This window comes from Leopardus geoffroyi, chromosome B1 (assembly GCF_018350155.1).
Source record: "Leopardus geoffroyi isolate Oge1 chromosome B1, O.geoffroyi_Oge1_pat1.0, whole genome shotgun sequence".
Taxonomy (NCBI): Eukaryota; Metazoa; Chordata; class Mammalia; order Carnivora; family Felidae; genus Leopardus; species Leopardus geoffroyi.
Genome location: NC_059327.1, coordinates 164851808 through 164879802, shown reverse-complemented (window position 1 = coordinate 164879802; position 27995 = coordinate 164851808). Strand labels below are relative to the sequence as shown.

The following is a 27995-nucleotide window of genomic DNA, read 5'->3' as shown; positions in this document are numbered from 1 at the left end:
ACCCCCGCCCCGCCCCGCTCGCTCCGCCCCCGCTCGCTTCTGCCCGCAGCAACCGGTTCCCACGAGCCCTGGGGAGGTTTTGAGACTGGAGGCGGGAGTGGGTTGGACGTGCGTCCCGGCTCCTGAGACCCAGCTGGAGTTTCAGGTGAGTCGGAGGAGCGTCCCTTGTGTCCCCAGCGCGGCGCTGGGCTTCCCTAGGCCCAGACTTCCTACCCCGGGAGAAACGCCCCGCGAGGTTTGGGACATCCCCGGCCCCGGGAGAACCCCGAGCAGTGCCACCTGTGGGTGACTGGGGACTCTGTCGGAACTAGGAACCGCACCTCCCCTTCCGCTAAGCGGTGGCGGGCCAGGTGGATGGCACGGTGCAGTGGAGCGAAGCAAGAGTTTTATGAAAAGAGTAAGTCTTTTTCTGTCAAACCTGAGGCATCGGAGCACATCTGATACACTTACAAGGTCACGTGCATTGACTGTTAATGTATTAACACTTGCCTCACTCACTGAAAAGTAGAAAACAGCACCTATGTGAGACTTACGGTGTGCCAGGCTCTGTTTTGGTACTTTACATGTATTAACATTTCTATAAAGTATATGCTATATCAGAATCCCCCATTTTACATGTGGTGAAAGTGAGGCGCAGAGAAGTTACATAACCAACCTCATGTCGCTCAGCATAGTAAGCTGAAAAGCTGGGATCTAAATCCAGATCGTCCTCCTCTGGAGTCTGCCCTCTAAACCACTGCCATCCTGACACCAGAATCTGAGTGTGCACCGTGTGCAGGGAACTGTTACAGGCCCGGGGAAAACAAGAGGAGGGCTCTGCCCTCAAAGGAGCTTGTATTCTAGTTTGGGGGGAGAAAAGACAAGAAGCAAGTTCAAAGTGAAACCAATGCACATATGAGATGTGTTGACTATAGTCATACAGCAGGGTGGTGGCATTGAGAGTGATGGGGAGAGGGAGGCTACTTTCCACCTGGTCGGCCTGGAGACTCCTCTGGGAAGGTGACAGTGGAGCTGGGCGCTGAACAAGGGGACAGGCAGTCAACCCTGAAGATGAAGCTAAGGGAAGGCAAGTACATTAATAGTTACAAGCTCATGCTTATCTGGGACTCTCCTTCAAGCATACAATAAACCCTAAGAAGTCTGACAAGATTTCATTTTACAGGGGAAAAAAAAATACAAAAAAACCTAAAGGTTGAGAAGTTTAATAACTCGGCTAAGTCATTAGTTAGGAAAAGGGAGGGATGGGAAGAGAGCACAAGGCCTTCTGGTTCCAAATCCTCCCTCCCTCTTGTGGGGGCCTTGAGCATAATGACCTGCACTCAGAATGAGACTAGTAAAATTTCTCTTTTGTGATCCACTGTTTCGTCCCAGCCCCCATCTCTCCTGCCTCTTACCCATTCAGAAACTACTGTTGACTAGTCAACATAATTTCCTCCAGAGCAGGTGTTCTTTGAGGGAGCAGACGTAAGGAACCTTCTGAAATTGTATGCAAAACAAAACAGAACAAAAAAATTGTGTGTGTGTGTGTGTGTGTGTGTGTGTGTGGAAAGAGAGTTATAATTATTTGTTATAGTAATAAGGTTGGTTTTCTCCAATAAAAACTCATACACACACACACACACACACACACACACACACTTAACACTGCCATCAAATGGACTGACGCCCAAAGGTAGGAGAGCCACTGTCTTAAGGGGTTAACTGATGTCATGGTGACCAAACAAACTGATTTCCAAATCACTTTGCCTGTGCTCGCCAGGTGACTCTGGTGGCTCCTATTTCTGACTTAATGGAAATGAGATTTTCAAAGTTGATGAAGTCTGACTGAAAGGGCAACAAACCCAGACCCTTCTTACCCCTTCATAAAGTTTAAAAATAAAAAGGACAGTAAAATGTCTATATTACCCGTCTTAATTCTCAAAACCAGGGAGAACTGATCTGTGAACAGAATATCCCAGTAACAGAATTCATTATCAGTAATAGTTGGGGTAGTTTCCATAATGTTTTGCTGTTGCCTAAAGAAGACACTCATTACGTTCTCAATTTAGGTAGGTGGCTGCCACAGGTATATCATACCCAAAGCATGTAGTATAGAGTACTGGCAGTTGTTTTCAGTGGAGTGTTGATAAAAAGAGAAACAGAGATAAAGACAGCAAGAGAGGCTTTTATAGAACTTTAGCTATACTGATGAAAAGGTGTAAAACTGAACTCAGGATGTGGTGGGCTAAAAAAAAAAAAAAAAAAAAAGTTTAATCTCTATTATTTCTTATGTGAAAAGTTCAGTAGTTTTAATAGAAAACAGAAAACAAAGTTGAAGCCTATATAACTCAGACTTCCTCCTTCTGTTTCCAAAGAGAAGATTCCAACCGCATCATTACTGTCTTCTTTATTTTAAAATAATGCTGAGGTACAGAAAAAACAAAGGCATTTATGTAGACTTCTTACATACAGGGACTTCCTTCTTACAAGATATCCCCATGACTTCTATAAAATTTGTATGTTTGGATGACCAGTATCAGGTTGACATAATTTTAGTTCCTTGAGAGAAGAAAATACCTCTTCTTAACTTGCACAGATTCCACATTGTGCATTAAAAGACACTGAACTGGAAGGTTTATAAATAAAATGTTTGTATTTGGAGCTCATCACACTTTTTTTTAAGTCTCTGGCTTTCTTTTATAACTTTCTTCCTACCCACAAGGGACCTGACCCACCCTACATGAATAACACATGTTTGTTGAATGAATGAATGATGAAAACAACGATGACAATACTATAGACCTTATCAGTTCTTTATCAGGAGTCTGTTCCTACATGAAAATGACTTCACTGTGGTAATATGATATGTCTGCTTCTCTTTCCATCATGTCCTGAAAGTAGTTGCTTCTTTGGAACGATGTAGAAGGAAAGAAAGAGTTTTGTCGGGTGTTTGTTTGTATTTTGTATTTAAGTATGCTCCACACCCAACATGGAGCTTGAACTCAGAACCCTGAGATCAAGAGTTGCATGCTCTAGCTACTGAGCCATTGAGGCACCTCCTGTAAGAAGGAGTTTTAAGTTTATTTATTAATGGGGGGGGAGGGGTATAGGGGCAGAGAGAGAGAGAGAGAGAGAGAGAGAATCCCAAGCAGGCTCCATGCTGTCAGTGCAGAGCCCAACATGGGGTTCCATCTGCCGAACCATGAGATCATGACCTGAGCTGAAATCAAGAGTTGAACACTTAACCAACTGAGCCACTCAGGCGCCCCATGGAGTTTTAAATGTTGGACACAAAATCAAGAATTATACTCCTAGGAACAGTTGCTAAATGAATCATTCAAAAGAAAGAAAAAGCATCGTATACAAAGCATGATTTTGAGATCGTAACTAAAAATAATACAATAACTAAATGCCCAACAACAAGGAAATGTTTAAGCCAAAACTATCGACAGTATGGAATGTCAGGCTGTCACTAAAAATAGTATCTAGGTTAGGGGCACCTGGGTGGCTCACTCTGTTAAGTGTCCAACTCTTGGTTTCGGCTCAGGTCATGATCTCATGGCTTCGTGGGATCAAGCCCCGCATCGGACTCTGTGCTGGTAGTGCAGAGCCTGCTTGGGATTCTCTCTTGCCCTCCCTCTCTTCCCCTCCCTCACTTGTGCTGCCTCTTTCTCTCTCAAAATAAATAAATGGATAAAAAAAAATTTTTTAAGTATCTAAGTTAATATAGGAATGTAGAGGAAAACTTATGAACATTAAATGAAAAAAGTAGAATACAGTGCTTTATGTATCCTATGATTGTTTTATGTTTTATTATTGCAATTAAATAAAAATTATGTGCATAGAAAATTGTTGGGTTGAAAATAAGAAAAGTGACTAATAGTTTTCGAGGGGTTCCTGTGTGCCAGGCTCTGTTTTCAGTACATTAGAGTAATTCATCTAATTTTCACAACAACTGTGTGAGGTAGGTACAGTTGTTATTTCTGCTTTACGGATGAGGAGACTGAAGCAGAGAAGATCTAAGTAATTTGCCCAAAGTCACACAGCTAGTGAGTGGCAAAGCTAGGATGTGAATATAAAGCAGTAGGACTCTGGATTTTGCACGCTGAAACCATGCAAGTGTGCCAGAGAAAATAAAGGTTTAATCATGGATCATGGGTTTAAAAACAAAAAACAGGGGCGCCTGGGTGGCGCAGTCGGTTAAGCGTCCGACTTCAGCCAGGTCACGATCTCGCGGTCCGGGAGTTCGAGCCCCGCGTCAGGCTCTGGGCTGATGGCTCAGAGCCTGGAGCCTGTTTCCGATTCTGTGTCTCCCTCTCTCTCTGCCCCTCCCCCATTCATGCTCTGTCTCTCTCTGTCCCAAAAATAAATAAACGTTGAAAAAAAATTTTTTTTTAAAACAAAAAACAATTCCTTGTATAATGTTTTTATGTTGATTTAATAGTGAGCAAAAACTTTTTAAATTGCAGAGTCAGAAAAGAAGGCACAGATGTAAAACCAGTTTACATTCAGAAGAAACAGAATCAAAGGTAAAGATGAGAAACATATGGAGTGAAACCCTCAGGGTTTGACCAGTTTGTGTTTTGGATTAGGATCTAAATAGTGTTTCAAATGGGTACAGTATAGGAGCACCTGGGTGGCTCAGTCAGTTAAGCCTCCAACTTCAGTTCACGGTTCATGAGTTTGAGCCCTGCGTCGGGCTCTGTGCTGACACCTCAGAGCCTGCAGAGCCTGGGGCCTGCTTCAGATTCTGTGTCTCCCTCTCTCTCTGCCCCTCCCCTGCTCACTCTGTCTCTCTCTCTCTCTCTCTCTCTCTCTCTCTCTCTCAAAAATAAACATAAAATAATTCAAAATAAATAAACATTTTTAAAAATTTTTAATTAAAAAATGGGTACACTATATCCACGACTTGATAGTTCATGAGAATTGAGATAAAATGAGCTATGTCATATCATTATCGTTATGTTATTATAAGTATGAATAAAAAGTATACTATGCCCTGATGTCTTGCACTTGCTGTTTCTTCTGCCTAGAATGCTCTCTACCTAGCTGCCTCCTCAACAGTGACAGCCGGGAAACTGTGACCATCACTGCGTTAGCAGAAAGCCGAGAAACCATTGGTGAACCGTCCTGACAAACTCCCTGTTATGGTGGAGCTTACATTCTGGTGAAAAGGTCAGTCATTTAAAATTTTAGTTTTAAAATTTTAACTGCAAATTAACAGCATCCCCTCTTGGTAGGTGAATAACGACCCCCAGAGATGTCCACATCTTAAATCCCCAGAACCCAGGAATCTGTTAACCTGTATGATAAAAGGAACATTGTAGATGTGAGTAAGTGAAGGATCTTAAAATAGGTAGATTATTGTGGACTATCCAGATGAGCCCAGTGTAGGACTCACAAGAGTCCTACAAGAGGGAAGCAGGAGCTTCAGAGTCAGAAAAGGGGACGTGATGAGAGAAACAGAGGACAGAGAGCAAGGGAGAGGTTGGAAGATGCTACACGGCTTGCTTTGAAGATGAAGGGACTGCAAGCCAAGGATTGCAGGCAGCTTCGAGAAGCTGACAAAGGCAAGGAAACAGATTCTGCCCTAGAGCCTCCAGAGGGAACCGGCCCTGCTGACAACTTGATGTTAGCCCAGTGAAACTGCTTTCGGACTGCTGACCTCTAGAGCTGTACGAGAACACATTTGTGTTGTTGTAAAGCGGTAAGTTTGTGATGATATGTTCCAGCAGCAGTAGGAAACTAATAGAGCCCTTAGTAGGAGTTTACTTTTCCCTTGTCTATAAAAAGTCAGTGTCACACTGGCATGATGTCCATAGTGTCAGGGCCCCAGCTCCTTCTGTCTTTTCATGTAGGTGAAACAACCTGGGCAGAAATAGGAATATCTCCAGAGACTCCTGATTTGGGCATCAGGCCATGTTATCACCCACGTCAGTGTTTCTCAAACTGGAGTAAAGTAGAAAGCCCTTATAAACAAAACATTTTTTTTTTTAACTTTATTTAAGGCCAAGTTAGTTGGGGCACCTGTGTGGCTCAGTCAGTTAAGCGTCTGATTTGGGGTCGGGTCATGATCTCAGAGTTCGTGAGTTCAAGCCCCCACATCAGACTCTGTGCAGACAGCTCAGAGCCTGCAGCCTGCTTTGGATTCTGTGTCTCCCTCTCTGTCTGCCCCCTCCACCATTCACACTCTGTCTCTCAAAAATGAATAAACGTTAATAAATAAATAAATAAATAAATAAATCCAAGTTAGTTAACATATAGGGTAATAATGGTTTCGTGAGTAGAATTTAGTGACTCATCACTTACATATAACATCCAGTGCTCATCACAACAAGTGCCCTCCTTAGTACCCATCACCCATTTTGCCCATCTCCCACCCACCTCCCCTCCAAAAACCCTCAGTTTGTTCTCTGCATTCAAAAGTCTCTTATGGTTGCCTCCCTCTCTGTTTTTTTTTTATCATATTTTTCCTTCCCTTCCCCTATGTTCATCTGTTTTGTTTCTTAAATTCCACATATGAGTGAAATTATGTGGTATTTATCTTTCTCTGACTGACTTATTTCGCTTAGCATAATATACTCTAGTTCCATCCATGTTGTTGCAAATGGCAAGATTTCATTCTTTTTCATCTCTGAGTAATATTTCATTATTACTCAGGTATATATATATATACCACATCTTCTTTATCTATTCATCAGTTGATGGACATTTGGGCTCTGTCCATAATTTGCCTATTGTTGATAGTGCTGCTATAAACATTGGGGTGCCTGGGCCACTTCGAATCAGCATTTTTGCATCCTTGGATAAATACCTAGTAGTGCAATCGTTGGGTTGTAGGGTCCTCTATTTTTAATTTTTTTTTTTTTTAATTTTCTTTTTCAACGTTTATTTATTTTTGGGACAGAGAGAGACAGAGCATGAACGGGGGAGGGGCAGAGAGAGAGGGAGACACAGAATCAGAAACAGGCTCCAGGCTCTGAGCCATCAGCCCAGAGCCTGACGCGGGGCTCGAACTCACGGACCGCGAGATAGTGACCTGGCTGAAGTCGGACGCTTAACCAACTGCGCCACCCAGGCGCCCCTTTTTTTTTTTTTAATTTTTTTTTTCAACGTTTATTTATTTTAGGGACAGAGAGAGACAGAGCATGAACGGGGGATTAATTTTTTGAGGAATCTCCATACTGTTTTCCAGAGTGACTACGCCAGTTTGCATTCCCACCAGCAGTTCAAAAGTGTTCCCCTTTCTGCATATCCTTGCCAACATTATTGTTTCCTGATCTGTTAATTTTCGCCATTCTGACTGGTGTGAGGTGACATCTCATTTTGGTTTTGATTTGTATTTCCCTGATGATGAGTGATGTGGAGCATCTGTTCATGTTGAGAGTCTTTAATGTTAGCCATCTGGATGTCTTCTATGGAAAAGCGTCTGTTGGGGCACCTGGGTGGCTCAGTTGGTTAAAGCTCAGGTCATGATCTCACAGTTCGTGGGTTTGAGCCCCATGTCAGGCTCTGTGCTGACAGCTCAGAGCCTGGAGCCTGCTTCCGATTCTGTGTCTCTCTCTCTATCTGCCCCTCCCCCATTCATGCTCTGTCTCTCTGTGTCTCAAAAATAAATAAAAACATTTATAAAAGAAAAAGAAACATGTCTGTTCATGTCTTTGCCCACTTTGTCACTATAAACAAAACATTTTCATCCTAATTTACTTAACTATATGTAAATATAAAACTTGTTATACATTATTCATGTATATAGTATTTTATACATATTTAAAACCAAAATGGATTTACACAATAAATTCAAACAAGAATACAAAACCAATTGTTGAGACCACACATATCCCCACACTGTAGTGTCACTGGAAGTCACGTGGGGAGCAGTAACAGGAAATTCCTATCCCTCTCAGCCAGGGAGGTGTCACTGAAAACCAGGAGAGAAGTGGAACTTCCAACCCCACCTAGCAGTAATGGGAAGCACCTCCCTTGATTGTCAACGGAGGAAGAGTGGGAAACCCGAACTTCTAAATCCAACTGGTAGCTGGTAGAGACAGTGCCTCTCCATCTTCCTCTGCCAAAGTAGTGTCAGAAGAAGCCAGATAAAACAAAGGCTTAAATACAATCCAGAATCTCATAACATAATTCCCCAAATGTCCTGGTTTCAATTGAAATAACTTACTATATCAAGAAACAAGATCTCAAACTGAATTTTAAAAAAAGGTAATTAATAGACACCAACACCAAGATTACAGAGAAGTTAGAATTTTGTGAAAAAGATTTTTTTTTAACGTTTTATTTATTTTTGAGACAGGGAGAGACAGAGCATGAACAGGGGAGGGTCAGAGAGAGGGAGACACAGAATCTGAAACAGGCTCCAGGCTCTGAGCTGTCAGCACAGAGCCCGACGCGGAGCTCGAACTCACGGACTGTGAGATCATGACCTGAGCCGAAGTCGGCCGCTTAACCGACTGAGCCACCCAGGCGCCCCATGATTTTAAAGCAACCATCATAAAACTGATTCAATGAGCAGTTACACACACACATGAAACAAATATTTTTTTTATATAGAAAATCTCAGCAAAGAAGTAGAAGACCTAAAAATTCACCAAATGGAAATTTTAGAACTGAAAATACAAAACCTAAAGTTTTAAAACTCCATGGATAGACTTCAGCAGGATGCATGAAATATAGGAATTCAGTGAACTGGAGAGAGCAATAGAAGTTACTCAGTCTGGGGCGTCTGGGTGGCTCGGTCGGTTAAGCGTCCGACTTCGGCTCAGGTCATGATCTCATGGTCGGTGGGTCCGTGCCCCATGTCAGGCTCTGTGCTGACTGCTCAGAGCCTGGAGCCTGTTTCCGATTCTGTGTCTCCCTCTCTCTGTGACCCTCCCCGGTTCATGCTCTGTCTCTCTCTATCTCAAAAATAAATAAACGTTAAAAAAAATTAAACAAAAAAAAAAGTTACTCAGTCTGAACAAACAAAAACAAAACAAAGCAAATCCATGAACAATCCTCTGGGACCATAACAAAAGATCTTCCACTTGTGTCTTCAGAGTATTAGTAGAGGAGAAAGAGAGCAGGGCTGAAAAAGCACTGAAAAAATAATAGCTGAAAGCTTTCCATATTTTACAAAATCTGTAAACCTACAGATCGAGAAGTTAAGCAAACTTCACACAGGATAAAGGCAAAGAAATCCATGCTAAGACACATCGTAGTCAAACTTCTTAAAACTAAAGACAAAAAAAAAAAAATCTTAAAACCAGAGAGTCATAACATCTTACCTATGGAAGGAAAACAATTCAAATGGCAGCTGATTTCTTAACAGAAACCATGTAGAAGGAAGTAGCACAACAGTTTTCAGTGTTAAAGTAAAATAATGGCCAGCCAGACTACAATCCTATACCCACCAAAAATATCCTTCAAAAATGAAAGAGAGGGGTGCCTGGCTGGCTCAGTTGGAAGAGCATACAACTCTTGATCTCAGGGTTGTGAGATCGAAACCCATGTTGGGTGTAGAGATTACTAAAAAATAAATAAACAAACTTTAAAAAAAGTGAATCAAGTCATTCTCAGATAGTGGAAAATTAAGATAACTTGTCATCAGCCAACTTACCCTAAAAGAAGGGCTAATGGAAGTTCTCCAAACAAAAAGGAATCAGAGAAAGAAGACATCTTGGAATATCAGTGATGAAGAGAGAACACAGTAAGTAAAAATATTGGTAAAGACAATAGATTTTCCCTCTCCTCTTCCTTTTTCTAAATTACAATGGATAGTTGAAGCAAAAATTGTAACATTGTCCAAATGGTTCTAAAAGTATATGAAAGAAATATTTAGGACAATTTTAAATAAAAGAGGGTAAATGTACGTAAAGGGAGCTAAAGTTTATTTTTTTATGTTTATTTTGAGAGAGAATGTGTGTGAGAGAGGGGGTAGGGAAGAGAGAGAGGGAGAGAGAATCCCAAGCAGGCTCTGCACTGTCAGCATGGAGCCTGGTATGGGGCTCGAACTCGCAAACTGAGATCATGACCTGAGCCAAAATAAAGAGTCAGGTGCTTAACCAATTGAACAGTCAGCATCCCAGGGAAATAAAGTTTCTATATTTTATTCAAACTGATAACATAATGATACCAGTAGAAGCTGGTATGTGTGTGTGTGTATATATATATATATATATATATATACACACACACACATCTATATATGTGTATATGTATATATGTATATATGTATATATATAATGTAAAACCTAGAGCATCCACTAAAAAAAAAAGCTATACAAAGAAATTTATACTCAAAATTACTATATTTTTTTAAATGTTTTATGATAGGTGGTTTTTTTAAAGTTTTATTTATTTAAGTAGTCTCTCTACCCAACATGGGGCTCAAACTCAGAACCCCAAGATCAAGAGTTACACGCTCCTCCACCTGAGCCAGCTAGGTGCCCCTCAAAATTACTATATTTAAATTGGAATTGTAAAGACACCTCTTTCTCAACAATTGATAGAACAAGCAGACAGAAAACCAGCAAGGATATAGAAAAATTCCCAACAACACCATCAACCTACAGAATCTAATTGACACTTGGCAGGATTCTCCACCCTATAGTGGAATACACATCCTTTTCAAGTGTCCATGGAACATGTACCAAGGTAGATCATATCCTGGGCCATAAAACAAACCACAACAAATTCAAAATAATTGAATTCATACAGAATATGTTCTGATCACTATAAAATTAAACCAGAAATCAGTATCAGAAAGATACCAGGCAAATCTCCAAACAAACAGGAAACTAAACAATGCATTTGTGAATAATTCATGTATCAAAGAGGAAATCGTAAGGGAAAACAAAAAAATGATCTAAGCGGAATAAAAATAAACAACATTTCAAAATTTGTGGAACAACATTTCAAAATTTGTGGGACACAGCTAAACAGTGCAGAGAAATTTATAGCAGTAAATGCATCCATTAGAAAATAGGAAAATTCTCAAATCAATAATCTAAGCTCCCATTTTAAGAACCTAGAAAAAGAAGAGCAATATAAATCCAAAGCAAACAGAAGCAAATAATAAAAACAAAAGTAGAAATCAATGCAATTGAAAACCAAAAACCAATGGAGAAAATCAATGAAAGAGCTGGTTCTTTAGAAAGATTAATAAAATTGACAAACACCTAGGAAAACTCAAAGATAAATAGAAAAGATGGAAGTTACCAGTATCAGGAATGAAACAGGGCAGAATCATTACACAGCATTCCAACATCAAAAAGATGGTACCCCACGCCAGGCACCATGCTGTGTGGAGCCTGCTTGGGATTCTCTCTCTCTCTCTCTCTCTCTCTCTCTGTGTGTGTGTGTGTGTGTGTGTGTGTCTCCCTCTCCTTCTCCTTCTGCCCCTCTCCCCTGTCTCTCTCTCTCAACACAAAGTTTTCAAAAAAATTAAAAATTAAAAAATGATGATAAATGAACATTACAAACAAATCTATACGTATAATTTTTAGTTGAAAAATAATTGAATATTCGTTGCAGGTACACAACAGAATGACTCAGTATTTGTATATATTGTAAAATTATCACCACAAAAAGTCTAATTAACATCCATAACCATTACATAATTACAAATTTTTTTCAACGCACATAAATTTGACAATTTATTTGAAATAGACTAATCCTTAAAAAGTACAAATGACTACAACTCACCCAATATGAAATAAGTGGGAAAACCTGTAACTGTTAAGGACTGAAGACGTAATTTAAAAAAAAAGTTTTTTTAATGTTTATTTATTTTTGAGACAGAGAGAGACAAAGCATGAACGGGGGAGGGTCAGAGAGAGGGAGACACAGAATCTGAAACAGGCTCCAGGCTCTGAGCTGTCAGCACAGAGTCCGACGCGGGGCTCGAACTCACGGACCGCGAGATCATGACCTGGGCCGAAGTCGGCCGCTTAACCGACTGAGCCACCCAGGCGCTCCTGAAGATATAATTTTAGAACTCCCTAAACACCTGGGTGCCTCAGTCATTTAAACATCTGACTTTGGCTGAGGTCATGATCTCAGGTTCCTGAGCACCAGCCCACTTTGGGTGAGCCCCGCTTTTCTCTCCCTCTCCCTCTCTCCCTCTCTCTCTCTCTCCCTCAGGGAATTCTCTCTCTCTCTCCCTTTCTCTCTTCACCCTCACTTACTGCGCCCTCTCTCTCTCTCTCTCTCTCTCTCTCTCTCTCTCTCTCAAAAATAAGTTAATTAATTAATTAAAAATAAAACTCCTCCAAATGAACTCTTCGGACCAAATGGTTTTGCTGGAAAATTCTAACAAATGTTTAAAGAATTAACATTTAATTCTTCACAATGTCCACCAGAAAACAGAAGAAGAAAGGACCCTTCCCAATTCATTTTATAAAGCTAGTATTACCCTAATGCCAAAACCAGAGAACAACAGTACCAGAAAGGAAAACTGCAGACCAATATTCTTCATGAATATAGACATAAAATTTTTTTTTATTTTTTTTTTAATTTATTTTGAGAATGAGAGAGACACAGGGAGAGAGGGAGAGAGAGGGAGAGAGAATCCCAAGCAGGCTCTACACTGCAGCACAGAGCCCATCATGGGGCTTGAACCCATGAACCATGAGACCATGACCTGAGCCAAGAGTTGATGCTCAACCAACTGAGCCACCAGGTACCCCTGACATTAAAATTTTTAGCAAAATAATATTAAATAGAACTCAGTTAAAAAGAATTATACACTATGACCAAGTGGGGTTTGTTCCAGAACTGTAAGACTGCTTCAGTATTTGAAAAACAAGGGCAAAAATTTTGTACTGTGCAAAACATTTTAAAGTTAAAAAGTTGAACATATAATTGAGATATGAGCCAGCAGTTCCACTCCTAGGTGTATACCCCAAAGAATTGAGAACAAGTACTCAAACAAATACATGTCTACAAATGCTCATTGCAGTATTATTCAAATAGCCAAAAAATGAACACCACCAAAATGTCCATCAGCTGATAAACAGATAAACAAAATATCATATATATATATATATATATATATATATATATATATATATACACACAGTGTATTATTATTCTACCATTAAAAGAAATGAAGAACTGATATACACTACAACATGGATGAACCTTGAAAACGTGATGCTAAATGAAAGAAGCCAGGCACAGAAGGCCACATGCTGTACTCATTTCATTTATATGAAATGTCCAGCATAGGGAAACCGATAGAGACAGAAAAGAGATTAGTGCTTGCCAGGGGATAGAGGGAGGGAGGGAATTTAGGGCTAACTGCTAATAGGAATGGGGTTTCTTTTCGGGGTGATGGAAATGTTGGGGAATTAGATGGTCGTAATGGTTATACAACAATAGTGTATACAATTTTAAAGAACCCTGAAGTCTACAGTTTAAAATGGTGAATTTTCTTTTCTTTTCTTTTTTTTTAATGTTTATTTTTGAGACAGGGAAAGACAGCATGAATGGGGAAGGGGCAGAGAGAGAGGGAGACACAGAATCTGAAGCAGGCTCCAGGCTCCGAGCTGTCAGCACAGAATCCGACGCGGGGCTGGAACTCACGGACCGCGAGATCATGACCTGAGCCGAAGTCGGATGCTCAACCGACTGAGCCACCCAGGCGCCCCTAAAATGGTGAATTTTAAGTTATGTGAATTATGTCTCAATTAAATAAAACTTCTGCTTTGTGAAAGTCCCTGTTAAGAGGATAAAAAGACAGGCTGCAGACTGAGAGAAATTATGTACAAACTATGTATCTGATAAAGACTAGTATCTAGTATCTAGGCTATATAAAGAGCTCTCAAAACTCAACAGCAGAACAAAATAAACAATCCAGTTAGAAAAATGGAGGGGCGCCTGGGTGGCACAGTGGGTTCAGCGTCCAACTTCTACTCAGGTCATGATGTCATGGCTCATGAGTTCAAGCCCTGCATCAGGCTCTATGCTAACAGCTCAGAGTCTGGAGCCTGCTTCAGATTCTGTGTCTCCCTTTCTCTGATCCCCTCCCCTGCTCGTACTCTGTCTCTCCTTAAAAAAGAAAAAATGGGCAAAAGACATGAAGAGATATTTCACTGAACAGCATATACAGATAGCAAATAAACACATGAAAAGATCTTCAACATGATTCAATGCTTGGTAAATGCAAATAAAAATTACAATGAGATATCACTAAACAACTATCAGAATGGCTGAAATAAAACATAATGACAACATCAAATGCAAGTAACGATGGAGAGAAATTTGATCACTCATACACTGTGATTGGGAATGTAAAATGTTAGAGCTATTCAGGAAAATGGTCTGGCAGCTTCTTTAAAAATCAAACCTTCAACCATCCTATGACCCAACAATTGTTCTTAGGCGTTTGTCCTAGAGAAATGAGAACTTAAGTTCACACAAAAACCTATACTGAAAGTTTATAGTAGCTTTCTTTATAATAGTCAAAACCTGGGAAAACCCTATGTCCTTCAGCGGGTAAAAATAGTTAAACTGTAGTTCGTCATACTAACAGCAACAAAAAGAAACCAATGATACACTCAACTGATACACCCAAAAATCTGGATAAATCTCCAGAAAATTATGCGGAGTGAAAAGAGCCAATAAAAATGATTACATAGTATATAATTCCATTTATATAACATTCTAGAAATAACAAAATGGTAGAAATGGAGAGCGGATTAGTGGTTACTAGGTATTAATAAGGGAGATGGGCAGAACACCATAGATATGGCTATAAAGGGACAATACTAGGGATCCTCATGGAGATGGAAATACTGTATTGATTGTATCAACATCAGAATCCTGCTTGTGATATTTTACTATATAGTTTTGCAAGATGTTACCAATGGAGGAAACTGGGAAATATGAAATTTCTTTATAGTTTTGTCCCATAACTACCTGTGAATCTATAATTAACTCAAAATTAAATGTTGAATTAAAATCTTAATTAACAGCTGATAATGACAGTAGCCAACAATTATTGAGCATTTGATGCTAAGTATGGTTCTAAGCACTCGATCCATTTAATCCTGCCAACAACCCTGTGTTGTAAACATTACTGATCTCAAGAGAGAGGTAAACCGTGACACGCTGACCACTGATGCCACCTCCTGCTGAAATCCCTAGGGAGCCGGACAAGGTGAAAACAGCTCCTGGCTAGATTTGCCAACACTATTGCCGAACAAACTTGGATAAACTCATCACAAGAGATAAATCAAAAGATGAGGGTTTGGAAAAGAGAAAGGGAGAAATTTATTTAGGGTGCCAGCAGCCAAGGGAGGTGGCAGATTCAAGCCTTAGCAACTGACCTCTCTGCCTGCAAGATGGACACCTAGAGTTTTATAGGGAGAAGTTGAAGGGGTACGTGCAAAAGAACACACAGAGACAGGTGATCATGGGTGGGAGGTGGTATGTGTTCAGCAGTGATCATGGACAGGGAAGGGGGCGTGGTCTTCTAAAGCATTCCGTTGGTGTCAGGACTTTTTTGGCCTGGAGGTTGGAAAGATCCAATCATTGCCAAACCTCTTCAATGCCTCAAGAAAGTGTGATGAGAATTTAGAACAATGGGTTTCAATTAGAGCATGAGTTAAGCAATCTTGTCTATTTCTGGTTTTAGTTTAATCTTTAGTCCCATTTAAGAGATGAAACAACTGAGGGTTCAAGAATAGTTGAATAACTTGCCCAAAGTTACATAACTGGTAGGACTGTGATTCACCTTCAGAGTCTATGATCTTAACCACCACGCTAATAATCAGGCAACTTGGCATATTCCGGCTTCTCAGCTTTCCTTGAAATCACATCCTCATTCCTACTCTGCAACAGTTGCCTGAGGATCAGTAGCTGCTGCCCCCTTCAGGCAGAGCATTGTTGTGCATTTATCACAATGCCCCCTACTCTCTTTTCAATAGACTCCATTTTATTACTCTCAGCTCACTTCACCCATGGATGTTACCACCAGGTCCTGTAGACATTTAAGTTTTAGAGGCTGGCATACAGCATTACTCTGTGCCTGCAAAATGAAAAAGCCATGGAAAGAGAGAAAATATAGTAAAATTACATTGATTTAAACCTAACAAAGAAGAATGATTAGAATTAACGTGATGTTTGAATTGTAGAATATTGTTTTCTTTTTTTTTTTTAATGTTTATTTATTTTTGAAAGAGAGAGTGCGCGAGCAGGGGAGGTGCAGAGAAAGGATCCAAAGCAGGCTCTGTGCTGACAGCAGAGAGCCTGATGTGGGGCTTGAACTCAAAACTGAAATCGTGACCTGAGCCAAAGTTAGATGCTTAACCCACTGAGCCACCCAGGTGCCCCTGAATTGTAGAATATTTTTAAAGTAACTATAACAAAGCAAATAGAGATAGGTACTGCTAATATTGCAGCATATTTATTGATTTTTTAAAAAATAAAATCTTTCTCTGGGCCAGTTCTGCTGAATTACTTAGTTCGTCCCTCTTACAAACTACCTGCTGTCCCTCTACTTTCCCTGCCTCACCCCACTGTAGTAGCTGTCAGTGTCCCTCATATATCCCCTGACCTTTCCTCTAGCAGAACAAGGTCACTGTTAGGCACCTTCTGCCTAAGAGCTTTTTCTTGGCTCTTCTATAGGGAGCAGGCCAGAAATGCCAGGTCAGTTAACATCCTCAGGGAGCTGCCACCAGCCAGTGATGAATGAGAAGTGGAGGAAAAAGTACCCCAGTTCCCCTGCCCTTGGATGGGACAACTCTGGGTCATGTTCGCCATGGATCCCAACAGGATTGAGGCCCAGTTACCCTCAGTGATAATCTGCTCACTGATAACTCTTTAGTCATGCAAACTTCCATGCCTCTTTCTTTATGAGTGCTTTCTGGAATCCCCTCCCAGATAAACCATTGGCACTAAAATCTTTGTCTTCAGTCTGATGAATATCCACCCTATCCTACGACACCCATCCCAGGAAGGAAGGAAGGAAGGAAGGAAGGAAGGAAGGAAGGAAGGGAGGAAGGGAGGGAGGGAGGAAGGAAAGAAGGAAGATAGGAGGAAGGGAGGAAGGGAGGGGGGGAGGGGGTGAGAAGGGAAAAGAAGGGAAAGGAAAAGGTCTTTAAAAACACAGAAAACACGGAATCACTCGGGAGAAAAGTGAAGATTGGCTGTGTTTCTGGCTGGTTGAAAGGGATTAACCTGGCTGGCTTTAGATGGAGAGATATGATCCAGCTTTGAATTAAGAAGGAAGAAGGTGAAAGCAGAAACCTCTCAGATCTCAGTTCACACCCTTTCCTCCTCACCTCTGAATTCATCCAAGTCTGAATTCCCAATCCCTTTACACTAACCCCTGGGGCTCCAGTTAACTCCTTCAAGGGCAACTGTTATGGACTAAATTGTGTCTTTTCCTCCTCCCCCAAATTCATAGGTTGGAGTCCTAACCCCCAATGTGACTGTATTTGGAATTAGGGCCTATAAGAAAGTAATTAAGTTTTGGTCATAAATGTCTTTTTTTTTTTTTTTTTTTTTTTAACATTTATTCACTTTTGAGACTGAGAGAGACAGAGTGTGAGTGGGGGAGGGGCAGAGAGAGTGGGAGACACAGAATCAGAAGCAGGCTCCAGGCTCTGAGCTGTCAGCCCAGAGCCCGACGCAGGGATTGAACTCGAGGATGGCGAGATTATCACCTGAGCTGAAGTCGGACGCTCAACCGATGGAGCCACCCAGGCGCCCCATAAATGTAGTCTTAATCCAGTGGGACTGGTGTCCTTGTAAGAAGAGGAAGAAACCAGGAGCATGTGTGCACAGAGAGGAGACCAGATGAAGACACAGCGAGAAGGTGCTTGTGGATAAACCAAGGAGAGAGGCCTCAGGAGAAACCATGCTAACTCTCACCTTGATGTTAGACGTCGAGCCTGCAGAACTGTGAGAAGATATATTTCTGTTGTTTAAGCCACCCAGTCTGTAGTATTTTTTGTCAGCCCAAGTAGACTAATAAAGCAACTCTCAACAAATGGGGGACAATATCTGATGTCTATATGAATTTTTCAACCTCCAATCCTTTGAATGGACAGTGGGAATGAAGTCAATATCCAAGGACTGAAGTATAGGCTTCCTCTCAAAGTGGGGCAGTGTTAGCCTGTGATTCTTGTATGATTCTGTGGAAGGGAGGACAAGGGCTTGAACAGTAGCTGAGATTTGATTTCCTGCTAGGTACATGGATGAGAGCTCAAAGCTGATGACATTTGGTTTAGAAAAATAAGGACTATGATGTCTTATGCCCTGGTGTCATGGGGTCCCTAATAGCTGCAACTGGTTATATAAGAAACTGAGATCAAGGCATGTCCTACACCATCTCCCAGAGGTTTCCTCTCAGAGGTGCTCAGCCAAATGAGTTCCACACTAAAAGGATTTTGTACTACACGTATTAATAAAATAGGAGAAACGTTTTTGCCTCATCTGTTCCCTTTTCCCCAAGAACTGGTTTAAATACAGAAATAAAGCAGTTATAAAGAACTCCCTTTTACTGTACTTGTTTTTCTAACATTGTGTGTTATTTCATAACATTGATAACACAACATGATGACTGAAAACAAGCTAGGCTTTTTCAGTTCAACTTAATTCTTGGCTTCTAAACAATAGCGGGAACAAAGCCCATAGGAAAATTTGGCCAGGCAGGCACATTGTTGTTACTTATTAGGGAGTCTGCTCGAATTGATAGCAGACCTCTTGATCTTGATCTTTTCTAAGAGGTAAAAACAAACAAACATCTTTCTCCTTTAAGAGAAATTTCTTTCCTTCTTTGCTAATTTTGAGGTTCTTCATTTTGAAATTTTCAGATACATACTAGAAGCTGTCCCGTTTCCTCTTCTTATTTATTAAGTTATAATGAACATATAACATTATACCAAGGTTTCTTCTTAACTGCTTGCAAGATTAGCACCTACTGTATACCTTCAATTTGCACCTAGCTGGGTGCAAATGGCCAAGCAAGTGAATAAAAAACTTCTCTTGGTGGAAAAAGATGGTTAATGAACTCAGCTGTTTTCAAAAGTGCCTTCATTCTGAGGCTGTTTTTCTGCCCTTTATAATTTCCTGCATTGTGAACTTTAACAGAAAAAAAAAAAAATCTTTAGTAGAATTCTTGTACCCTTTTTAATTTTTTTAAATGTTTTGTTATTCTTGAGAGAGAGAGAGAGAGAGAGAGAGACAGTGTGAGTGGGGGAGGGGCAGAGAGAGGAAGACACAGAATCCAAAGCAGGTTCCAGGCTCTGAGCTGTCAGCACAGAGCCTGATGCAAGACTTGAACCCATGAACAGTGAGATCATAACCTGAGCCGAAGTTGGGCGCTTAACTGACTGAGCCACCCCGGTGCCCCTCTTGTACCCTACAGGAAGTTCTTAAACACCTTTCATAATAATGCAACTGGGTTGCATTATCAGTCCTCAGGAGCTGATAGAAACATTGAAAAGTACAGCTTGGCCTACATATTACCAACTCTTCACACAGGTCCTAAGTGCAGGCACTTTGATTACGAATCCAAGGAATGCAACCGGAGAATGTGACTGCTGTGTAGATAATGTTAGAGAAAAACAGTGTGGGACAGCCTAGTTAACTAGCTCCTCTCCTTCCTTGAATGGCCCAAAGCTAGCTTCTCCTGATGTGATGGAGATAATGAACCCCATGCTGTATGAAATAGAAAAGTTAAGAATTCACAATAAAAACCAGCAAATAATAATATATATATTATATATATCATTATATATCATATAAAATATATATAATATATATCAATATATATATATTATATATATATCAATATATATATATTGATATATATATATATATAGCAATGGTTTTATTCAAAGAATCTTAAGTAAACAGTCACCTTGATGTAAAAAACAAACTTCAGTGGCCATATACACACATCCACAGACCTAATTGTACTGACCTGTTTTTTTTTTTTTTAATTTACTCACTGAGATAAATCTACTTAAGGAAACAAGGTGCAAAGATGTGTTATTTTCTCCTTCTGTTTCATCTGCTCTCAGCCCCAGACTCAACCAGAGCACCCAGCACTGGGCTTTCCCCTGCTGTTGGCCATCAGATAAATTCTCTTCATTCTACCTGAGCCAGAGCCTTCTCTAGTGGTCCCAGGTACAACTCCCAGCATGCTATGGGAGTGGAAAGTTGGGATGGACAGGAGCTTTTGCAGGTGCTGTCTGTCCAGAGCAGCACGGTCAGGTGGAAATATAATGTACACCACAAATGTAGACCACACATAAAGGAAAATGTTTTAATAGCCTCATCGAAAGACGGTGAAAAGAAATAGGCAAAGTTGAGGTTAATAACACATCTCATTTCTTCACTGAAGTATAATTAATATACAATGTTATATAAGTTTCAGGTGTACAACATAATGATTCAACATGTCTATACATTACCCAGTGCTCACTCACCATAAATGTAGATACCATCTGTCACCATGTGACATTATTACAGTATTACTGATTATATTTCTTGTGCTGTACTTTTCATCTCTGAGGACTTATTTATTTTATAACTGGAAATTTGTACCTCTTAATTCCCTTTTTCTATTTTCCCCATCCCCCCATCTCCTCTTTGACAAGCACCAGTTTGATTTCTGTTTCTAAGGGATTTCTGTTTTTCACTTTATTCATTTGTTCTGTTTTTTAGATTCCACATATAAGTGAAATCATGCGATGTCTTCTTTCTCTGCCTGACTTACTTCACTTCGCATAATACCAGGTCCACCCATGTTGTCACAAAGGACAATATCTCATTCTTTTTTTATGGCTGAGTAACATTCCTGTGTGTATGTGTGTCTTATTTAACTGAGTTTATCCAAAATATGGTCATTTATGCATATAATTATACAAAAAAGTATTAGTGAGATATTTTACACAATTTTTTGTTTTTTTTTAAATATGAAATTTATTGTCAAACTGGTTTCCATGAACATTATTTTTTGTACTAAGCTTTCAAAATTCGGTGTTTATTTTACACTTACAGAACATCCAGTTTGGATTAGCCAGTTACAGGTAATCAGTAGCCATATGTACTTAATGGCCACATATCGGACAGCATGGGACCAGAGCATACCATGGTAGTACATTCACAGAGAAGTGGGCAGGGAAAATGGCATTCCTTTAAATACACTAGCCATTACACTTTGGGAAATACTGCCATTGAATTTTCCACAACCTGAGCTCATAATATTAAGGGAACTTTAGTCATCTTAGACTGAATGAGATTCCGTAGTTGACCCTAAAACTACCCACAACCTGCTCAGGGATATTTCAGGAACTCCAGACTAGGGGTTGATTACCCCCACTTTAAAACGGAGACTTCAAATTGGAACAGACCTGGTGGGGTTCACTTTGGTCTGAATTGCTACTTCTTTGGGCCATTGCTTGAAACTACACAAAATTCTGGACTAGAGGCTGAAAAGCACTTTGCTTGATAATGGATTTTATTTTTTCCTCCTTCTCCAGGTAAATTCTGTGATTTTACAATCCAAGATTTCAAAGTTATTGATTGTCAATGAGCTGCCCTGTAGTATTTCTACCATACTCTAATTCTATTTTATTTCAAGCCATGTGCACAGTCAATATGGAGTGTGAAAAGACTGTTTAAAGCATAAAGCTGTTTTTTAAAAAATTATCCTTTCTACATGTAAAAATAGACTCCATTCTGTCATGTTGAGCGAGGATTGTTTAGTCACACAACTCTGCTGTCTGAATCTGCTCAGCTCTGTTCCCATTGAAAATATAGGTCTGGGGGCGCCTGGGTGGCTCAGTCGGTTAAGTGTCCGACTTTGGCTCAGGTCATGATCTCGCGGTCCGTGAGTTCGAGCCCCGCATCGGGCTCTGTGCTGACCGCTCAGAGCCTGGAGCCTGTTTCAGATTCTGTGTCTCCCTCTCTCTCTGACCCTCCCCCGTTCATGCTCTGTCTCTCTCTGTCTCAAAAATAAATAAATGTTAAAAAAAAAAATTAAAAAAAAAAAAGAAAATATAGGTCTGGCCTAACTATGCCAGTTCTTTATGTTTTTCTTAAAATAAAGGAAACAATATTTAAAAATGAAAAATAACTAGTTTTGAATATTTTGGCATTTATAGTCCAATGAGTCATAAAATTGGAGAATTATACACTTTAATAGACGGTGAAAGAGTTAGAGGCCGTCCAGGCAAAACCCCTTCTATTGTAGTTGAGGATAATTTTCTTCAAAAATATCTAATGAAAGTCTTGATCTGGATTTTTCCAGAGATTTTTCAAAAATCAAGGTATTTCTGATTATTTATATATATATATTTTTAATGTTTATTTATTATTGAGAGACAGAGAGAGACAGAGCATGAACATGGGAGGGGCAGAGAGAGGAGGAGACACAGAATCCGAAGCAGGCTCCAGGCTCTGAGCTGTCAGCACAGAGCCCGAGGCGGGGCTGGAACCCACCAACTGTGAGATTATGACCTGAGCTGAAGTCGGACGCCTAACCGACTGAGCCACCCAGGTGCCCCCACCCCCAATCATTTATATTCTGAGGAAATGATCATAATTTAATTTTTTTTTAATTTAATCCGTTGATTTAACAATCCTTTGTTGGGAGTCCCTCTTACGTGCTGTAAGTCTGGTAGATGCTGCGAACACACAGATAAGTGATTTCTTTCCTGCTCACATTTATTCCACTATATTATGATACATTATGACAGAAGTTTACACAGTTTGTAATGCTTTCAATAAACAACGAATAGTTTAACCAACATATTGTTATATATAATACATAAAGACACTTTTCTTTTGTGGTTAACCATGGTGGTAACATTAGCTAAACAACAAACTCCCAACTTTATTTTAGCCAGAGAGACTATAATAATAATTATAATAATGTAGCAGAAGACATTCAATGACAGATAGAAGGAAGACTTCTAACCAAGAAGATTATTAAAACACTACAGTAGCTTACCACAGGAGGATGGGATCTTTATGTATAAATGTAGGTTATTTCTTGATCATGCAAGGTCCATTCAAGGAAATGTACCAGCAAGCAATGAAAGACATTTCTCTATTTGTTTTGGTAAATTTATTTTTTCCTATTTATCAAAGTGATTACAAGCATTTTGGCCAATATAGAGATAAAATCTCATGCATAATCCCAGAGCTCTAGAGGTAACCAAGATTAGCAATTTAGTATTCCTCATCTTGTCTTATTTCCTATACAGACATTGTAATTTCATATAGCTTTAGTCATGGGGAAAATACATTTTCCTATTATTTTCACTTATTACAACATAACCATTTCATCCTGCAAAACGTAATATTCATGAGCTCTGTGGTGGGATGATTCTGTGAGGTGTTAGTCTATGTGTTTTATTCCCCACACCATTACCTACGATCTCTCTCTTCCAAGGGCTGCAAGACAAGAGCCACCTTCTGGAAAGTGTCAAAGCAGTGGTCAGTTCTGGATGTGAGAATAAAGATGCTAAATTATAGCTTTCTACGTTTAAAAGGAATGTCCAGATGTGAGCTCCCCACTACCCCACCCAAAAAGTGAATTAGAAAGCAAATGCATTCAGAGAAGCCAGTTCCTTCCCCATCACCAAAATCCAGCATAGAAACACTCATCAAACCTAGAGAGGGTGCAGAAAAAGTATAGGAGAGCCCATGGAGCTTAGAAGTTGGTCAACCTCCCTCACTCATATTCCAGCTCCTGTGTGTGTTGCATGTAGGGAACAAATATTGGCAATGGAGCTCCCTCCCAGGGAAATTTAAGACCTAGAGTAACGTACAAGGAGACTTAAAGATCCTGCCTGGAATTCTGCTAGTTCCACCCAGACACGGAGGAATTTATGAGAAACTTAAGAGAAGGAGTTTCATTTTGAGAGTTTAAGGGAGGGGATGGGGCAAACCTGTTGGACCCAAGATTTTCACAGGCCTTGAAAATGTTTACTTAAATATTTCCAGGCAAAAGGCCCTGAGAAGCATCAGTGGTATCACCTGGAGCAAGCAGGCATTCCAGGTAGAAGGGTCAGCAGGTAGATGGGTCAACCTTCCTAACGCATTCTAAAAAGAGACATGCCCCGGGAGCCTGGGTGGCCCAGTCGGTTAAGCCTCCAACCCTTGATTTTAGCTCAGGTCATGACCTTGTGGATCTGGGTTGCGGCCCTCTCTGCACTGAGAACACAGGGCCTGCTTGGGATTCTTCTGTCTCTCCCTCTCTCTGCCCTTCCCCCACAGGCAGGCTTGCTCCCTCGTGCTCACTCTCGCTCACTCTCGCTCTCTCTCGCTCAAAATAAACATTTAAAAAGAGACATACCTATGGGGCTCCTGGGGGGCTCAGTCAGTTAAGCATCTGACTTCAGCTCAGGTCATGATCTCGTGGTTTGTGAGTTCGAGCCCACATCGGGCTCTGTGCTGACCGCTCAGGGCCTGGAACCTGCTTTGGATTTTGAGTCCCCCTCTTTCTGCTCCTCCCCTGCTCGCACTCTGTTTCTCTCTCTCTCTCTCAAAAATAAACCAACATTAAAAAAAAAAAAAAAAAAAACTTACCTGTAAGAAAGTAAAAAATAAGGGTTAAAATACTTCGAAATGCATAAATTACGTAAGTTTTAACAGGGGAAATTTTAGAGTGAATATGAAAAGCCCTAAAAATTTGTGTACCATTTGATTGAGCAATTCCATTGTGGGGCTAACTTAAAGAAATATTCATGGACCTGCGTTGAAAGTTATTAAGAATGAGGGGCGCCTGGGTGGTTCAGTCAGTTAAGCCTCCAACTCTTCATTTCGGTTCAGGTCATGATCTCACGTTTCATGGGTTCAAGACTTCCATCAGGCTCTGTGATGGGGTTTTGTAGTGATGCAGGTTCGGAGCTGATGGCCAAGAAAGAATCCTTGAGCCATCTTTGGTGCAAAAAAAGGTGATTTTATTAAGGCACAGGGAAAGGACCTGTGGGCAGTAAGAGCTGCACTGGGGTTGTGAGGAGTGACTGGTTATATACTATGGAGTTGGGGGAGGTAAAGGCAGAAGGGAGGTCTCCAGAAGGACTTTGATGTGCTAAAGAAGACTCAAAGGATGTCAGAAGCCTCCCTAAAGGTGTTTTCCCTCAAGTAAGTCATTAACATTATGACAGTATGGGGTTCCTGGAGAAATGTTATGTTCTGTATTTGCCTCAAGTATTTATCAGTGGGCTGCAGGTTGTAGATTTAATTTTACCTGCCATTTCCTTCTTGCCTTTGTCCTTCACATCACTATGCAGGGAAGGTGATGTTGGGGCTCCAGGAAACTGAGTCTATACATTTCTCGAGATTTGGCTATTGACAAGATTGCCTTTTTCTTGTAATTTACCAAGATCTATGTAAACTGATGGAGACTCATGTCCTGCACAACTGTGATCTCTATCAGTTAACCACTTATTTTCTTTCCTTTCCTTTGTTCTTGGGCAGCTAGAAGTGCCTGAGGAATATCATACATATCCCACCTGGGGAAAGGGGAGGGGGGGAAAGGGTGTGGGAGAGGGGGTGCGCTGTTTGCAGGGTATTAATTAGTTTGCCTTATGCTCCCCCATCAGCCCGCATGGGATTCTCTCCCTCTCTCTCTGCTCCTCCCCCACTCACACATGCTCTAGCTCTTTCTCAAAGTAAATAAACTTTAAAAACAGTTATTAAAAATGAGCTGCATCAGGGGCACCTGCGTGGCTCAGTTGGTTAGGCGACTGACTTCGGCTCAGGTCATGATCTTGCCGTTTGTGAGTTCGAACCCTGCGTCGGACTCTGTGCTGACAGCTCAGAGCCTGGAGCCTGCTTCGGATTCTGTGTCTCCCCCTCTCTCTCTGCCCCCTCCCCTGCTCACACTCTGTGTCTCTCTGTCTCTCAATAATAAATAAACGTTAAAAAATTTTATAAAAAAAAAAAAAAAATGAGGGGCGCCTGGGTGGCACAGTCGGTTAAGCGTCCGACTTCAGCCAGGTCACGATCTCGCGGTCCGTGAGTTCGAGCCCCGCGTCGGGCTCTGGGCTGATGGCTCGGAGCCTGGAGCCTGTTTCCGATTCTGTGTCTCCCTCTCTCTCTGCCTCTCCCCCGTTCATGCTCTGTCTCTCTCTGTCCCAAAAATAAATAAACGTTGAAAAAAAAATTAAAAAAAAAAAAAGAGCTGCATCATCATTCTTAAAACCCATAACATAAAAATAAATGATTGGGTATATTTACATATATTATGACCCAACCCTATGATAGAATATTTTTCATATTTTATATGCATATAAATATAAGAATGTTTTAAATATGATAATATTTTAGAAGAATATTTAGTAATATAGTAAAATGTTAAACCAAAAAAGAATAGGGAAAAATGAATCTATAAAACAGATGGACTTGATGATCTCATCTTTGGTTAAAATGTACAGATATATGCATAGAAAAAAGACTGAAATTATGATATAAAATATTAATAGTTGTTATCTCTGGCTGCTATGCTTGTAGATTTTTATATTCTTTTTTTGGTATTTTTTCCATGTTCTACGATTAGTATGTATCCTTTCTATGATCAGCTTTTCAAAGTTATTTTTTTAAAAACTATCCTTGTTAACTCTTTTACTGAATTTAAAGTAATGATTTTACAAAAAAATAAAATAAAACCTCAATCGTTTAAGAATAAAAACAGTCCTTAGTACAGGCTAGACAGATTATTGTAAAAAATGAGGAAAGCATCACTTATAAACGTGAAAGAAAGCATTGTAAAGTAGTGATCCTCTCAGACCCGCCTCTCTGGGAGTTAAATATCTGTGGAGAATCAGTGAAGTAAGGGTATAATTTTTAGTATTGGTGATGATTAATAGGTTGTTCTTTAATTTTGCTTTAAAACAGTTTATATAATGAGGAAAATTCACTGAAGCTTTTAAAACTTGGTTTGATTCACACAACTAGTCTTGGGGAGAAAGCAACTTTTCTAGTTCTCACAGTCAGTAAAAAGGAAGCTATGCTACGTTTTTCTCCCTGGTGGAAAAAAGAGAGGCAGTGTATCATCTTTGTATATACATCCTACTATTCAAGCATTCAGCAAGACAGAGTTGGGGATGAGTGGAGTTTCATTATGGATAGGAAAAGTAGCTACTCATCTAATCCTTCCAGGAAAGAGATTTTCTTAACAAATGGTGTAGCATTAGACATCAGGTGTTACAAAATCCCAACTGTCATCCACAGAACTAGTACCTCACTATGAGAGAGATATTGGCAACTCCCATGCAGTAATGCGACTAACGACCTCATATTTCTTTGTTAAATTTTACTTTTTTAAAGAGTATCATATTCCAGGGTGCCTGGGTGGCTCAGTGGGTTAAGCATCCAACTTCAACTCAGGGCATGATCTTGCAGTTCGTGAGTTCTGAGCCCCACCTCAGGCTCTGTGCTGACAGCATGGAGCCTGGAGCCTGCCTTCAATTCTGTGTCTCTCTCTCTGCCTCTTCCCTGCTCATGCTCTATCTATCTCTCAAACGATAAATAAACACTTAAAAAGTTTTTTTTAATAAAGAAAATAAGGAGTATCATATTCCAGATTATTAATACTCCCCATTTGCATCAAAAATATTTTTTTAGGAATAATGTGAATGATAATCATTGTTAGAGAACGAAAGCCCATCTATCTGGTTCAGCTCCCGCCCTCCCCAAAACAAAACAAAAGCTGGTACTGTTACCAAGGAGACCCCAAGACCTGACCGTTACTACTCACTTGCTTAAACCCACTGACCTTTGTCCCACATTTTTCCTTAAGCTCTTTTTTCCAGCTTTATCTCTTACTCAGGCAAGAGTAAGATAGATGGTTTTCCCATGATGGAAACCAAAAATACTCCTCAAACAGTAATAACTGCCCAGATGAAGAGCTCCAGCAGCCCAGACCACCCAGACCAGTTTGAGCTTAACTCCTGACTCACACCTGCACAGATGGACCATGGAGTTACCCATGAAATGACGAACAGTACCTTTGCCTCATAATTTTTTACAGATTTTTTTTTTAACTGTTTGTC

At 40.3% G+C, this 27995-nt stretch overlaps 1 long non-coding RNA gene across 2 annotated transcripts; it reads left to right on the top strand.

Annotated features, from left to right (window-relative positions):
• The first annotated feature begins 21 nt into the window (after positions 1-21).
• Positions 22-20406, top strand: LOC123596017. 2 transcript variants are annotated; one of them, XR_006711488.1, is made up of 3 exons: positions 22-145; positions 5013-5154; positions 20357-20406. It is a non-coding gene; the product is annotated as an uncharacterized LOC123596017 (long non-coding RNA). The 2 variants fall into 2 exon arrangements; XR_006711487.1 differs by lacking the exon at positions 20357-20406 and adding an exon at positions 16603-16877.
• Positions 20407-27995: the final 7589 nt, after the last annotated feature.